Source organism: Pelophylax lessonae (assembly GCF_965119305.1).
Source record: "Pelophylax lessonae genome assembly, chromosome: 5".
Lineage (NCBI taxonomy): Eukaryota > Metazoa > Chordata > Amphibia > Anura > Ranidae > Pelophylax > Pelophylax lessonae.
The window spans coordinates 177,690,325-177,706,862 of NC_138772.1; positions in this window are offsets into that span (position 1 = coordinate 177,690,325).

Consider the following 16,538-nt stretch of genomic DNA (forward strand, 5'->3'; position numbering starts at 1 on the left):
ATCATACTGTTTGCTGCTTCCCTTCCTCTCCCCCTCTACATAGGGGCTTCCCTTGTTTTTGCCTTATACCCTTGGGCGCGCCCCCATTTAATATTGCGGCCTCCTAACCGCAATAGGTTTTTAAACACGTGGCCTTGAACCTCTGGAAACGGGATATGTGAAGTGCACCCCAAATTGACCTTTCGGACAAAGGATCATTACCCGAAACGCGTCAAGGTCCTATTTTGGGAGTCTATCCATCACTCTCGCTTTCCCAGTTCCTCTTCTGGTGCATTCAGACCGCATTTATTATGTATTGTTCTCTTTTTATCTTACATTGTATGTCAACACTAAACAACGTTGTATTTGTTTAATAAATTGTATTGATTTTCTACATTCGTGCATATACTCTTTTTAAAAAATTCTTTGTTGGATGGTTTTCTGCCTAAAAAGTCCCAAACCAAGGGGAGCCCCTTTCTTTCCATTTTTTATAAAAATAAGCCGTTCTTTCCCATTTTTTAGAGCGTCGTTTACCACTCACGGGACCCGCCGCCTCTCTCCTCCTCCCCTCCAGACTGATGTCAGCAGGGAATCCTCAGCTCCGCCCACTGCAGCTGCCACATGGGGAGAGGAGAGAGCCAGCACATCACATGAGCGGCGCTCGGCGCTCTGAAGATTGTGAAAGAATGGCTTATTTTTATAAAACACAGACACAGGATCACACAGGGTTATTAAACAGACAGGATGGTATAAAGTGCATAAAGTTTCTTAACAACCACTTTAATAACAAACAGGTTTAATACTTACCTGCTCTGTTCAATGTATTTGCACAGAGTGGCCACTGAACTTTTTTTTCCCACAGCAGATTGTATTTTGCACATGTAGCACTACTCCCAAAGGAGCTGCTGGTTACGGGTTCCCCTGGGTTACCATGAGCAACAATGGAACATTCTGGCATTTTCCCAAGTGTTTTACCTTAGACAAGAATCAGTCCTATATCTTTGGTTTTTATGTTTGATTTGGAACTTGGATAGGAGAATGGATGAGTGGGATACTCCAACTGAATAGACCTATGCACAATAGGCAGGGACGACTTGAATAAATGCTGGTTAACGCTGTATAACGCTGAGTAACGCTGAAATTGAGCTAGTCACGGCTAGGCCACTGCTTCACTTTGCCCTTGGCTGTGAAAGGTTTTGCTTAAGCTTAAGCAAAGCTTAAGCTGAGGTAAACTCTATCCTATGGCAAGCTGTACTCTGAGGTAGACTGTACTGCTGAACAGCTTCAGGGCCTTTCCTGGCACCCTCTTTATCCCTATCTTCAGGGTTTAACTACTTGGCACCCTCTTTACTGTAACACTCTGAATGAGCTGGCTCATTGATCCCCTGACTTCTCTGGAGTGGTCCCCTCTCTTAGGCAGACCCTTAGGCAGATCCCTCAGTACTCTTGATACGGTTTTTCCCAAAGTCCTCTGCCCAACAGCTCCACTGGTCATCACGCTGGATCCTCTGCAGCCCAGATCCACTCCTGGTCCCTAGGCCGACCACCTGGACCACTTTCCTCACTCTGTAGGAGGAGAGACAGCCGTCCACCTCCTCCTGGGACTTTGCTACCGCCAAAAGACACCCTTTCACATCCCCCCTCGGGGTTTATTCCCAATCCCAGGATGCATTGCAGCAATGCCCGCCCACTGGGACAGTCATAAACCCTGGTGTGCTATTGCCTAAATTTCCTCCACTGTCCAACAAGCTCCCTTATTGGATACAGTGGGGAGACTCCCTAAGACCCAATGAATCCCACCTGAGAACATGTGACAGGCCAAACTGACAGATCGGGCTCTCCTGATAAGCAGAAAGAGCCACTCTATGCATTTGCCTAGCACCTACCTAGGAGGGTGCTACACACGTAATAGACATCAATGTACTCAAGCCAAAAATGCAAGTGTTGCGTCTTTGATGCATTTTGTTCTGTTCATGGAGTGCGAATTTGATGTGACTTTAAAGCATAACTACACTTTTGTTGAGAAAAAAAACATTTCCCTCTGGGAGATCTCTGTACATTGCAGGGATAACTCTGTTGCGAATTCCTACCTTTTGTTATTCTGAAGAAATCATTGTTTGTTCCCCTGTGCCCCTGTGCTCAGTGGGTCTGATGGGAGTGGTTTCATAATTATCTGTCAGCTGTGGTAGCTGCATGTAACGCTCCTGCGTTTTACGTATGATGTGGATTTTCAGCTGCAGAAATATTCCACTTCAGTAGTCATGTAGAGAAACGCTGAGACACCAATCCCAACTCCCAATGACTCATCATGTGTGGAGGATCTCAATTCAGCAAGTAAATACACACACTCAATAAGATGTTTCCTAGAGTGACTTATGTATATAGTAACACAGTGATGATAGGCTGAAGAGACAGGTTGGGTAGAGATGGTAGATGACAGACACTTGAAAGGAAATGTTCTTGAAAGTAAGATAGTAGCAGATGGGATGCAGATAGGTTTAGCAATCATGTATGGTAGCAGATGACAGAGTAGCAGGTGGACATACAAGAGAGATCAACCCAGTGCAAGAACAGGTGGTAGTAGGCTCAAGAGCTAGCAATCTTAGATAATGCAGATGTAGTAATAGTCCTTAGTATGCAGAGCTAGATAGTGTAAGTTTTAGTATAAAGGTTATAGAGGTTTCCCCTGTGGGGTACTTATCACTAATAGCAATGTAGCAGAGGAGAGGTTCGGCAAGAGCGGATGATCCGGTAGCGGGATACAGGGATCAGCGCAGCGTGGTTCCGACAGCGAGGTATGCTTGCAAGCATGAGAGCTTCAAGACAGGTTAGCATCAAGGCACAAAGCAGTTTGAACGAACACATGTGAGTGAGAGCCGGCGATCTAAATAGCCATCCAGTCCGGCGCTCAGTGATGACAGCATCAGTCTTAAAGGTGTATGCGCACCTTACCAAAAGAGAATGGTGGGGCGCATACACTTATGAAAGAGTAATTAGGGTACCCAAAGGTACCAGAACATTACAGTACCCCCCCCCCCCTTAAGGCCGGCTCCTGAAGGCCTCTGGAGCTGGTTTGTCTGGGTACTTCGCATGAAAATTGCGGATTAATCTAGAGGCATGTATGTCAGAGGTGTTTAGCCAGGTGTCGTCTTGGGGCCCATAGTTCTTCCATCGAACCAAGTACTGAAGTCTTCCTCTGTGGATACGAGAATCCAGAATCTCTTTTATCTCATATTCTTCTCCACCTTCAACTTGTACAGGAGGAGGAGGTGGGATAGTAGGCCTTATTCCTTGGTCAGGAACATGGGGCTTCAATAGTGACACATGGAAAATGGGATGTATTTTGAGGTCTATTGGCAATGTAAGCTGTACTGCAGCTTTTCCAATAAGTTTCTTGATTGGGAAAGGTCCCAAGAAGAGAGGTCCAAGCTTTTTGCTAGGGATTTTCAGTCTTAAATTTTTTGTTGAGAGCCAAACGAGGTCCCCGATAGCGTACTGAGGAGAAGGTCTTCTGCGAAGATCATAGTACTTCTTTTGTTGACTATGAGCGTGTGCAATGGTAGTATTAAGCAAACCCAGAGAGTCCTTTATTTGGGTAAGATAGTCTGAAGCTACTGGGTTATTTGAAGGAAAGATGCGTGGTGGAAGAATAGAGGGATGAAACCCATAGTTCAAGTAGAACGGACTCTGCTTGGTCGTACTGTGGGTTGCGTTGTTGTAGGCAAATTCTGCCAGAGGGAGAAGATCCACCCAATCATCCTGTTGGTAAGAAGTGTAACAACGTAAATATTGCTCGATGCATTGGTTGACTCTTTCAGTCTGTCCGTTGGTCTGCGGATGGTAAGGAGAAGTGAGCTTCCGCTCGATCCGTAGTATGTGACATAGTTCTTGCCAGAACTTGGAAATAAATTGTGATCCACGGTCAGACAGAAGAGTTTTTGGGATACCATGTAACTTAAAGACATGTTTCATCAGGAGTTCTGCCGTTTGTTTAGACGAAGGTAGTCTGCGAATAGCAATGAAATGTGCCATTTTTGTCAGATGGTCCACTGACACTAAGATGGTATTAAATCCTTTGGAAGGAGGCAATTCCACTATAAAGTCCAAGGACACAACTTCCCATGGAGTTTGGGGTATTGGTAGACTGCATAGTAGACCGGATGGTCTCGTAGTGTCAATTTTGGACCTGGCACAGACATTGCATGAAGAGACGAATTATTGTATAGATGTTTTCATGTCAGGCCACCAGAATTGCCTGGTAATCAGATTAAGAGTCTTTGTCATACCCATATGTCCTGCCATAGGCACATCATGCGATAATTCCAAGATCTTGGTGCGTATGGTAGGTGGTATGTAAAGTTTGTCGTTGTAGTAGAGGAAGCCTTCTGCATCAGTATTTAGTTGTGGTGGGGGTGAATCCAAACTTATACCATGCAAAACCTCTTCCTTCAAGGAACGGACAACTCCAATAATGCGTTTGTGAGGTATTATAGGAACGGAAGGGATTTCAAAGTAGTTTTCTTCAGTTAGTCGTGCATCTTGTTCTTATCTGCAGGTGCGTAGGTCACTAGGAAGTTAAACCTTAAAAAGAATAGTGACCATCGTACCTGTCGGTGCGAGAGAGTTTTGTTAGTCTGAAGATATTGGAGATTTTTATGGTCCGTGTATATAAGTATTGGTAATTGGGTGCCTTCGAGTAGATGTCGCCAATTCTCCAGAGCCAATTTTATAGCAAGCAGTTCCTTTTCACCCACGGGGTAATTTATCTCTGGACTGCTTAGGGATTTAGAAAAAAAGGCGACTGGATGAAGTGGTGAAGTGTGAGTTGGTCGTTGGGAGAGTATTGCTCCTACTGCCATGTTTGACGCATCTACTTCCAGAATGTATTGGAGGGATGGGTCTGGATGGCGTAGTATGGGAGCAGAAGTAAACCTTGTCTTTAACAGGTGAAAAGCTTTATTTGCTTCATCTGACCATTTGAATGGTTTTTTAATGCTAGTGAGCTGTCTGAGGGGTCTCACAATGGCAGAGAAGTTTCTAATGAACTTCCTGTAGAAATTCGAAAATCCAAGGATTCGCTGTAGCGCCTTGCGTGTGGTTGGTGTAGGCCAATCCTGAATGCAGGATATCTTACTCATGTCCATCTCGATTCCTGTTTTGGATATGATGTAGCCTAGAAACAGTACCTCTTCTTTATGAAACAAGCATTTTTTCAGTTTCACATAAAGGTTGTGTGCAAGCAATCTCGATAATACTAGTCTTACATGTCTTATGTGTTCAGACAGGGATCGTGAATATATAAGTATATCGTCCAGATATACCACAACACAGACATCTAGTAAGTCTCTGAAAATATCGTTTATAAATCGTTGAAAAACTGCAGGGGCGTTGCATAGCCCGAATGGCATTACAAGATATCCGAACAATCCGTATCTGGTTCTGAATGCAGCCTTCCACTCGTGTCCAGCACGGATTCGAATGAGATTGTATGCTCCTTTCAGGTCCAATTTTGAAAAATAGGTAGCTCCACGCACCTGCTCAATGAGCTCAGGGATAAGCGGTAGAGGATAGCGATCTTTTATTGTAATAGCATTCAATTGCCTATAGTCGATGATAGGCCTGAGACTTGAGTCCTTATTGCGGACAAAAAAGAGTCCTGCTGCTGTGGAAGAAGTGGAAGGTCTAATAAAACCTTTTTCCAAATTCTCATCCAAATAGTCTTTGAGATGGGAAAGTTCATCCTGTGAAAGAGGATAAACATGACCGAACGGCAATTTGCTATTTGGGAGTAGATCAATGCTACAATCATAGTCTCGATGGGGAGGTAGTGCTTGAGCATTTTTCTCAAGAAAAACCTCAGAGAGATCCTGATAACATAGTGGTGCAATCTCATCTGTCACCACAGACAGGATCTTCCCGAAAGACGGGAGTTTACACGTACCCTCGCAATAGCAAGAGAGGAAGGTCAGGGTCCGTTCCTTCCAATCTATGGTTGGTTGATGTGTGTGCAACCAGGGAAGTCCCAAAACAATGGGAAAGTGGGGTGAAGGTATTAGATAGAAGGTAGTGGTCTCCATATGAGACCCGTTAGTAGTGACTAGGAGTGCCTGTGTCTGATCAGTGATCGGACCAGAGGATAAAGGAACACCGTTAATAAGACTCACTGAGACAGGTTTAAGTTTAGAAATAATAGGAACTTTATTTAAAGCAGCAAAACGTATGTCAATATAATTTCCACAAGATCCTGTGTCAATCATGGCCTTAGTAGTAATCCTGTTCTGGTCCCACTGTAATGTTAAGCAAACAGAAAGGTAAGGGTTAGTGATTGAAGTTGTCAATCCCCCTAGGAGGACATGTGAACACTCACCCTTCTTTTTGTAGACTAGGGGACAGACGTTTATCTTGTGATCCGGGGATGCACAGTACAAGCAGAGATTACCAGATCGTCTTCTGGCTCTTTCCATAGTTGATAGAGGTGGGCGTATGGTTCCTACCTCCATAGGAACGGGGTCAACGGCCGAGATCCGAGAAGAACTGGATAATGGCGTTCCCGTTTTCTCAGCCTTTCTTTCTCGTAGTCTTCTATCTATGGTGATACTGAGTTGTATCAATGCATCCAGGGTTTTTGGCAGATCCGCTCGGGCGAGCTCGTCTTTAACGGCCTCTGATAGGCCAAGCCTAAATTGGGATTTCAGAGATGCATCATTCCATTCTGAATCAAGGGTCCATCTCTTGAATTCTGCGACAAAGTCTTCTACAGGTCTCCCACCTTGTTTCAAGGATCTTAATTGAAGATCGGCAGTACTCTGCCTATTGGGATCATCATATAGGCTAGTGAGTTCTGCTAGGAACAAGGCATAGGAGTTGAGAAGCTGGTCGTTTTTCTCAAAAAGAGAGTCTGCACAGGCCCGAGGATCGCCTGTTAGGTAAGAAATAATAGTACAAACCTTAATGTGATCAGTAAGGTAGGTACGGGGTTTTAGCAAGAAAAGTAACTCACATGCGTTTTTAAATTCGCGAACTTTTTGCGATCGCCTGTAAATACCAAAGGAGGATTTATTTTGGGTTCAGGGGACTGAGCAGTGGTAAGTTGTGTCAGTCTAATTACCTGCTGCGACAGAGCCTGATTGTCTTCTTTTAATTCAGCAAGTGCGTGTATTAACGCAGTTACTTGCTGTTTTAATTGTGTCATCTGAGTGGTTATTTCTGCTGAATCCATTTGAGGTTCGTTCAATCTGTAACGCTCCTGCGTTTTACGTATGATGTGGATTTTCAGCTGCAGAAATATTCCACTTCAGTAGTCATGTAGAGAAACGCTGAGACACCAATCCCAACTCCCAATGACTCATCATGTGTGGAGGATCTCAATTCAGCAAGTAAATACACACACTCAATAAGATGTTTCCTAGAGTGACTTATGTATATAGTAACACAGTGATGATAGGCTGAAGAGACAGGTTGGGTAGAGATGGTAGATGACAGACACTTGAAAGGAAATGTTCTTGAAAGTAAGATAGTAGCAGATGGGATGCAGATAGGTTTAGCAATCATGTATGGTAGCAGATGACAGAGTAGCAGGTGGACATACAAGAGAGATCAACCCAGTGCAAGAACAGGTAGTAGTAGGCTCAAGAGCTAGCAATCTTAGATAATGCAGATGTAGTAATAGTCCTTAGTATGCAGAGCTAGATAGTGTAAGCTTTAGTATAAAGGTTATAGAGGTTTCCCCTGTGGGGTACTTATCACTAATAGCAATGTAGCAGAGGAGAGGTTCGGCAAGAGCGGATGATCCGGTAGCGGGATACAGGGATCAGCGCAGTGTGGTTCCGACAGCGAGGTATGCTTGCAAGCATGAGAGCTTCAAGACAGGTTAGCATCAAGGCACAAAGCAGTTTGAACGAACACATGTGAGTGAGAGCCGGCGATCTAAATAGCCATCCAGTCCGGCGCTCAGTGATGACAGCATCAGTCTTAAAGGTGTATGCGCACCTTACCAAAAGAGAATGGTGGGGCGCATACACTTATGAAAGAGTAATTAGGGTACCCAAAGGTACCAGAACATTACACTGCAGAGGAATAATGAGGAAAGGTGCTGGAACTGCATCCCTTTAGATGTGTTCCTATTCTAAGTATCTCACCAAAAATGACATTTTTTTTTACAGGGGATGCCAGAAATCTGACTTGTATCTTAGGCAGACTTCTGGGAAAATTGATGAGCCAATCACACTAGCAAAAAATGATGTTCCTGGGGTGTGGTCAGTACACATTCTGTGTACAGAACACCTCCAGGTAGCCATATTGCATTGCATTTTCAGAAAATTACAACGGCTGCAGATTGAAAAGTAAAGGTCATTTTTAATAACATTCAAATACAATATGATTTGTATCTCAATTGTATACGTTATATTGTATTTGCTATTTTTCCCTCCCACAAAAGTGGAGTTACCCTTTAATGTGACTTTACACTCTCTGGCACTTAAGTAGAATCAAAGTAGTGCAGGAACATTTATGTGTCCAAAGTCACATATTAGGGTTAAGGGCAAGGGTGAGGGTCAGGCCCGGACTGGGACAAAAAATAGGCCCGGGCATTTTGGACTGAGTAGCCCGGGAGGGGGGGGGGGCGTGACTGGGGCGTGGCGTTCGTCGGGATGGTTGATGACAGGATTTAATGTTCCAGGATGTGTGGATTCGATTACGGTACCTTTTTTAGTTTAATCTGACAGACTGGGTCCAATTTAGATCAGAGCTGCCATATGATGCTGTTTTTTTTTTTTTGTCTTACTTTAAATCCTGTTTTGATGGTTGAGTCCTAAAAATAGTATGAAGCAGCACAAGATGAGGGTTACTCTAATCAAGGGGTAGAGAACCTTTTTGGGCACAGTGTGCCGAAAAATGTTTTCAAAGAAATTGGGAGTGCCAGACACATAAAAAACAACTGTCAACTTCATATAAGGAAACTGCTGTAAACCGCTTGAATAATAGTAAGAAATCAAGTGAGCTTTGCACCTTCACAAATCAGATCACCCCAATTCCTGTACCTTCACACCTCAGATCAGTCCCAATTCCTGCACTATCACACATCAGATCAGTCCCAATTCCAGCACTATCACACCTCAGATCACCCCAATTCCTGCACCTTCACACCTCAGATCACCCCAATTCCTGCACCTTCACACATCAGATCACCCCAATTCCTGTACTATCCCACCTCAGATCAGCCCAATTCCTGCTCCTTCACACTTCAGATCACCCCAATTCCTGCACCTTCACACCTCAGATCACCCCAATTCTTGCACCATCACATCTCAGATCACCCCAATTCCTGCACCTTCACAACTCAGATCACCCCAATTCCTGCACCTTCACACTTCAGATCAGCCCTGGTAGGCTTGCACTGGCAGCAACAATTTTATTCAAATCAGGATTTCTTCTGCAAATAGGCTGACCTGGCACTGGCAGGCATAGTACTAGACTAGTACTATGCCTGGCTGCCAGTGCCAGGCCAGCCTATTTGCAAAATAAATCCTGATTTGAATTAAATTGTTGCTGCCAGTGCCAGCCTATTTGCAGAAGAAATAATGATTTCTTTGAATAAAATTGTTGCTGCCAGTGCAAGCCCAGCCTATCTACAAAAGAAATCCCTAAGTAGAAGTCACTCCTCTCTCCAGTCCTCCACTTACCTTGGGTGTGCTGTGCGGTGTGGCTGCAGAGTGTTCCCGCTGGACATAGTACAGGAGATGGTCAGAGACTGCAAACATGATACAAGAGATGGTCAGAGACTACGGACCTGATACAAGAGATGGTCAGAGACTACAGACATGATACAGAAGATAGTCAGAGACTGAGGACATTATACAGGAGATGGTCAGAGACTGAGGACATGATACAGGAGATGGTCAGAGTCTGAGGACATGATACAGGAGATGGTCAGAGACTGAGGACATGATACAGGAGATGTTCAGAGACTGAGGACATGATACAGGAGACAGTCAGAGACTGAGAGCATGATACAGGAGATGGTCAGAGGCTGAGGACATGATACAGCAGATGGTCAGAGACTGAGGACATGATACAGGAGATGGTCAGAGACTGAGGACATGATACAGGAAATGGTCAGAGACTGAGGACATGATACAGGAGATGGTATGAGACTGAGGACATGATACAGGAGATGGTATGAGACTGAGGACATGATACAGGAGATGGTCAGAGACTGAGGACATGATACAGGAGATGGTCAGAGACTGAGGACATGATACAGGAAATGGTCAGAGACTGAGGACATGATACAGGAGATGGTATGAGACTGAGGACATGATACAGGAGATGGTCAGAGACTGAGGACATGATACAGGAGATGGTCAGAGACTGAGGACATGATACAAGAGATGGTCAGAGACTGCAGACGTGATACAAGAGATGGTCAGAGACGATACAAGAGATGGTCAGAGACTGCAGACGTGATACAAGAGATGGTCAGAGGCTGCAGACGTGATAAAAGAGATGGTCAGAGACTGAAGACATGATACAAGAGATGGTCAGAGACTTCAGACATGATATAAGAGATGGTCAGAGACTGCAGACATGATACAAGAGATGGTCAGAGACTGCAGACATGATATAAGAGATGGTCAGAGACTGCAGACATGATACAAGAGATGGTCAGAGACTGCAGACATGATATAAGAGATGGTCAGAGACTGCAGACATAGTACAGGAGATTGGCAGAGACTGCAGACATGATACAGGAGATGGTCAGAAACTGAGGACATGATACAGGAGATGGTCAGAGACTGCAGACATGATACAGGAGATGGTCAGAGACCGCAGACATGATACAGGAGATGGTCAGAGACTGCAGACATGATACAGGAGATGGTCAGAGACTGAGTACATGATACAGGAAATGGTCAGAGACTGAGGACATGATACAGGAGATGGTCAGAGACTGAGGACATGATACAAGAGATGGTCAGAGACTGCAGACGTGATACAAGAGATGGTCAGAGACGATACAAGAGATGGTCAGAGACTTCAGACGTGATACAAGAGATGGTCAGAGGCTGCAGACGTGATAAAAGAGATGGTCAGAGACTGCAGACATGATACAAGAGATGGTCAGAGACTTCAGACATGATATAAGAGATGGTCAGAGACTGCAGACATGATACAAGAGATGGTCAGAGACTTCAGACATGATATAAGAGATGGTCAGAGACTGCAGACATGATACAAGAGATGGTCAGAGACTGCAGACGTGATACAAGAGATGGTCAGAGGCTGCAGACGTGATAAAAGAGATGGTCAGAGACTGCAGACATGATACAAGAGATGGTCAGAGACTTCAGACATGATATAAGAGATGGTCAGAGACTGCAGACATGATACAAGAGATGGTCAGAGACTGCAGACATGATACAAGAGATGGTTAGAGACTGCAGACATGATATAAGAGATGGTCAGAGACTGCAGACATAGTACAGGAGATTGGCAGAGACTGCAGACATGATACAGGAGATGGCCAGAGACTGCAGACATGATACAGGAGATGGTCAGAGACTGAGGACATGATACAGGAGATGGTCAGAGACTGCAGACATGATACAGGAGATGGTCAGAGACTGCAGACATGATACAGGAGATGGTCAGAGACTGCAGACATAGTACAGGAGATGTTCAAGAGACTGCGGATGTGATACAAGAGAAGGTCAGAGACTGCAGACATGAAAGAAGATAGAAGGACACTAGGGGGGCCGGAGAGCACAGGGAAAGCAGATAGCACTGGAGGAGCTGAAGGGCAAGGGGGGGGGGGACTGGAGAGAATTAAGGGGGGGTTTGGAAAGCATTGCAGGGGGGTTGGAAGGCACAGGGTGTGGACAGCACTGGGGGGGGGGCGGACAGGGAAAACCAGGGGGATGGAGAGCATGGGGGGGAACTGGAAATCACTTAGGGAGGAGCCAGGGAGCACAGGGGGGTGGAGAGCACTGGGGGAGCCAGAGAGCATAGGGGGATATGAAAAGCACTGTGGGGACTTGAAGAGCACGGGGGGGGCTAAGGAGCACAGGGGGGGATAAAGAGCACAGGGGGGTTAAGAGAACTGGGGGGGCGGGTAAGAGCACTGGGGGGCTAAGAGCACTGGGGGAGGGTTAAGAGCACTGGAGAGGGGGGCTAAGATCACTGGGGGGGGTTAAGAGCACTGGGGGGGCAGTAAAAGAAGTTGTGTAGGAGGGGGATGGGACAGCTGCATATAGAGAAATTGATATTTCCATTTTTCTCCTGCAGCCGCAGAATGCCTGCAGAAGGGAGGAGGCATCCATCCAGCGGCAGCAGGAGCCGGAATAGGGAAACATCAAATCCTCTATATCAGGAGTTCCTAAACTGTGGGTCGGGACCCACTGGTGGGTCGTGAGCTGCATTTGAGTGGGTCGTGATGAGCTGGAAATCACTGAGAGCGGGCCTGCTTAAATTGTGCTGTGCGAGCCTGCGCAAATTACAGAGAGCCAGAACAGTCAAATCGCGATGGATTCAGGACCCCGCCCATGCAGTTTATGGAGGCTGGTCTGCATTTCCCACGAGGAGGATACTTGCATCAATGAGTACGTATGTGGGCTGTTATGTAGGATATGTTCATGGGTTGCAGAGCCAGCTCCTCGGTCCTGCTGGCAGCAGTGGTGGTGGCTAGACTGGCGGCGGGATTCTCTCAGCTATAGCGGACAGAGACAGCAGCCTTGGTGCCATAGGAGGACCAGGTGGCCTGGTGGGGTCAGGAGTTCATGGCAGCTTCTGTGACCCCAGGAGAGGATCTGAAGGAGAAGAGCCAGGACACCAAGACCAGCATAGAGCTCCTCATCATGGAGACTCTGGGTGAGGTGTGCTGGGCCCTGGAGAGGGCAAACAGGGGCTTCACCTTCACTGTGGACCGCTGGTAGAGGAAGGAGGGTGAATGCCATATAGCCTTATATTTATTTAAATATTAAGTGCATTCAAAAATAAATTGATTGATATTTTTAATTTAAAATCCCCTCCCTTTAAAATATGCATTATTATTATTAATATTTGCATTTATATAGCGCCAACAAATTCCGTACCACTTTACAATATTCAATTACAGTGGGTCCCGAAAAATAACTGTATTCAGAAGTGGGTCTCGGCCCACAAAAGTTTGGGAAGCCCTGCTCTATATGAAGCCGCCCCATCCCCCTCCTATTCAGTACACATGGCCGGGGCTGCACAGCACTGCAGGCACTGGAGTCGCACTTACCTTCGCTCCCCGGCCCGACATCCGCCGCCCCCCCCCCCCCTGAGCAGCCCGGAGTCGGACTGAAGGAGCTGCCATCTGCAGCTGCTTAGATGCCGATGCTGCGGGCTGGGCTGCTGGCCGCGCCAGGTAGGACACCGGCGCGGCGGGAAAGAACACGCTGTTGACTACTTCTCTTGACTTCCGGCTCCACGGCCAATCAGCCTTCTGCTCAGGGGGGTGTGACTCACACCCCCCCTGAGCAGAAGGCTGATTGGCCACGGAGCCGGTGTAGCTGGCAAGTACACTGGCCGCAGTGAGGGAAATTAACTTCTACTGTGAGGAGTCGGACTGAGTGAAAGCGCCGCCGCAGCCCACCGGGAATATGCCTGGTTAGGGTTAAATGTTAGGGTTAGAGTTAAGAGCTAAGGTGAGGGTTAAGGGCTGGGGTTAGGTTAAATGTTAGTGTTAACAGTTAGGGTAAAATGTTATAGTTAGGGTTAGAGTTACAGTTACAGTTAGATTTAGTGGTAATTGTTAGTGTTAGTAGTAATTATTAGGATTAGAATGCTAACCCTAACAATTACCACTAACCCTAACAATCGCAGCTAACCCCAACCCTAATGATTACTGCTAACCCTAACTGTAACTCTCAACCCTAACAGTTATCCCTACTCCTAGTCCTTAACCCTAGCATTTAATCCTTACCCTTAGCAATACCCTACCCCTTAACCCTAATCCTGGCGCTTAACCCTAAAGCCTACATGCAACTTTGGACGCATAAAGGTTCCTGCACTACTTTGATGCTACTTGATTGCCAGACAGTGTAAAGTCATATCCGAGTTGCACCGAAGTCACAGTACATGAACAGCACTGTCATACTTTCCTATTAGTCAAAAAAACCCACAAAAATTCATACAAATACATGTTCAAAAATGCAAAACGTGCCGGAAAAATGGGAAAAATACATCAACCACAACATGCATAGATGTAAACCTACTGTAGCTTTAATGCAAGAAATGCATTAAGGCAAAAATGTTTGGCCTTTATATCTACTTTAAAGATGGAATGAAAAAAGTTTTTTTTTAATTGTATGTTTCCTACAAAGAATATCTGTATTCTTATTAAAATTCATTGCTTTCGTAATTAAGTGAAACTGCACCAAATGAAGGTCTAATCGATATGTATTAAATAGAGGTAGATAGAGGGAAGATCGGTATTGTTGTTTGGAAGAGATTTTGTTTGTCTGCCATTGATTTTAGTCTGACTTGTGCTGTGTTTATTGATGCTTTACACATCCTGGTATAATCTTTGCATGGCTTTTCCGTTACACCAACTCCTAAAAAGCAAATGTGCTCAAAATTGAATTGAACTGAGTGGCTGCAGTAATTGGATGGCCTAATATCCTAGCACAATATCATGCTGGATCACTATTTCTTTTAATAAAGCTTAGGAAGGACCCCAGCAATCCTCTAGTCTAGTAAAATATTTATGTGCAGTCTTTAAGCTTATTCCTATAAAGGGGATGCAGTGCATATTATTATCTGGTTCTTCGAGCTTTACCATTTAAATATCCAGTGGGTAGAGTAGGGCAAACAGTTTAAGCCAAGCTAAAGTACAGCCTGAACATCGCCTGTTCGCCCACTCACTGGACAACCGAATTTGCAGGGGATATTTATCCGCCAAGCACCCCAATGCTTTGCCCAATCAGAGCACAGTGAATAGCTGGTTAAAGGCGTGGGACGGGAAGAAAAAAGTGACAGTGAATAGCTGGTTAAGGAGCGGGACGGGAAGAAAAAAGTGAAAAAAAAAACAGTGTGGGGGTCCCCCACCAATCGTTACCAGGCCCTTATCCGAGCATGCAGCCTGGCAGGATAGGAAAGGGGGGCGAGGGAACCCCCCCCTGAACCATACCAAGCCACATGCCAAATCCATGTTCATGGGGACAAGGGCCTCTTCCCAACAATCCTTGGCGGCGGTTGTGGGGATCTGCGGACATTATTATTATTATTATTATTATTATTATACATGGGGCTTATCATAATCTGGAAGCCCCCTTTAACAAAGTGGACCCCAGATCCCCCCCCCCATGTGAATGACTATGGAGTACATTGTACCCCTACCCATTTACCAAAAAAGTGTCAAAAATAAATAAAGACAGGAAGCAGTTATTAACAATTCCCTTATGATAAAAATAAAAATGCCATTGTTTTTAATATTTTTGTATTGGCATTGTATTTCTGGCAATTTAAATATCATTTTTTTTTTTTTCTAAGGGACTAAAAAAGGCACTATATTTAAAGGAATTTTTCATTTTTTTGTTTCACTTTAAACATCCTTAAAATCACTGATCCAGGGTCCATCCCCGCAGTGTGGCCTCGGCCACACCCACAGTTTGAGTATACCCTCATTGCTTTTCAGACGGGATGCCGGGTCGATCCCATTCATGTATCACCTAGTTACCTGTTATTTGAATGCTATATGCTGCAGTTTTGTATTTTAAAGCGCCTTGTTTTATCAAGGCATGTACCTAATATTTTCACTGCATATTACTGTGCCATGTTTCTTTTGCCTTTAATAAAAACCATTTAAAAAGAAAAAAAAAAAAAAATCACTGATCCTGTAAAAACTATCTTTTTTTTAGAGAAAAAATTTGCATTGATACATGTCCCCCAGGGCGGTACCCAGGCCTCCATACTCTTTTCATGGCCAATAACCTGCATATAAGCCATCAAAATGGGGACTTTTGATTTTTCAAATTCGGGTCCCATAGAGGGTGAATTTATATTCTTTCCACACACTATCCAAAACGTGAAAACACTGTGGCTTCACCTATGTTTATTAAAAGTTAGTTTTTAGTTAGTCAAAGGCTTCATGGCTTTAGGATTAATTAAAATGCAGAGTTGGCATTTTTATCACAATGCGTAAAATGTCTGTAACCAAAATCAAAGATAAGTGTATGAACTTATAAAAATATATATATATATTTTTCCTTTAACCACTTCAGTTCTGGAAGATTATCCTCCCTTTATGACCAGCCCATTTTTTGCGATACAGCACTGTGTTACTTTAAGTGACAATTGTGTGGTCGTGCATACCCAAATAAAATATATGTCCTTTTTTTCCCACAAATAGAGCTTGCATTTGGTGGTATTTGAGTACTTCTGCTTTTTTAATTTTTTGCGCTATAAACAAAGAAAAAGAAACAACAATTTAAAAAAAAAAAAAAAAAAAACAATATTTTTTACATTCTGCTATAAAACATATCCAATACAAAAATGTTCTTCATCAATTAAGACCAATACGTATTCTGATACATATT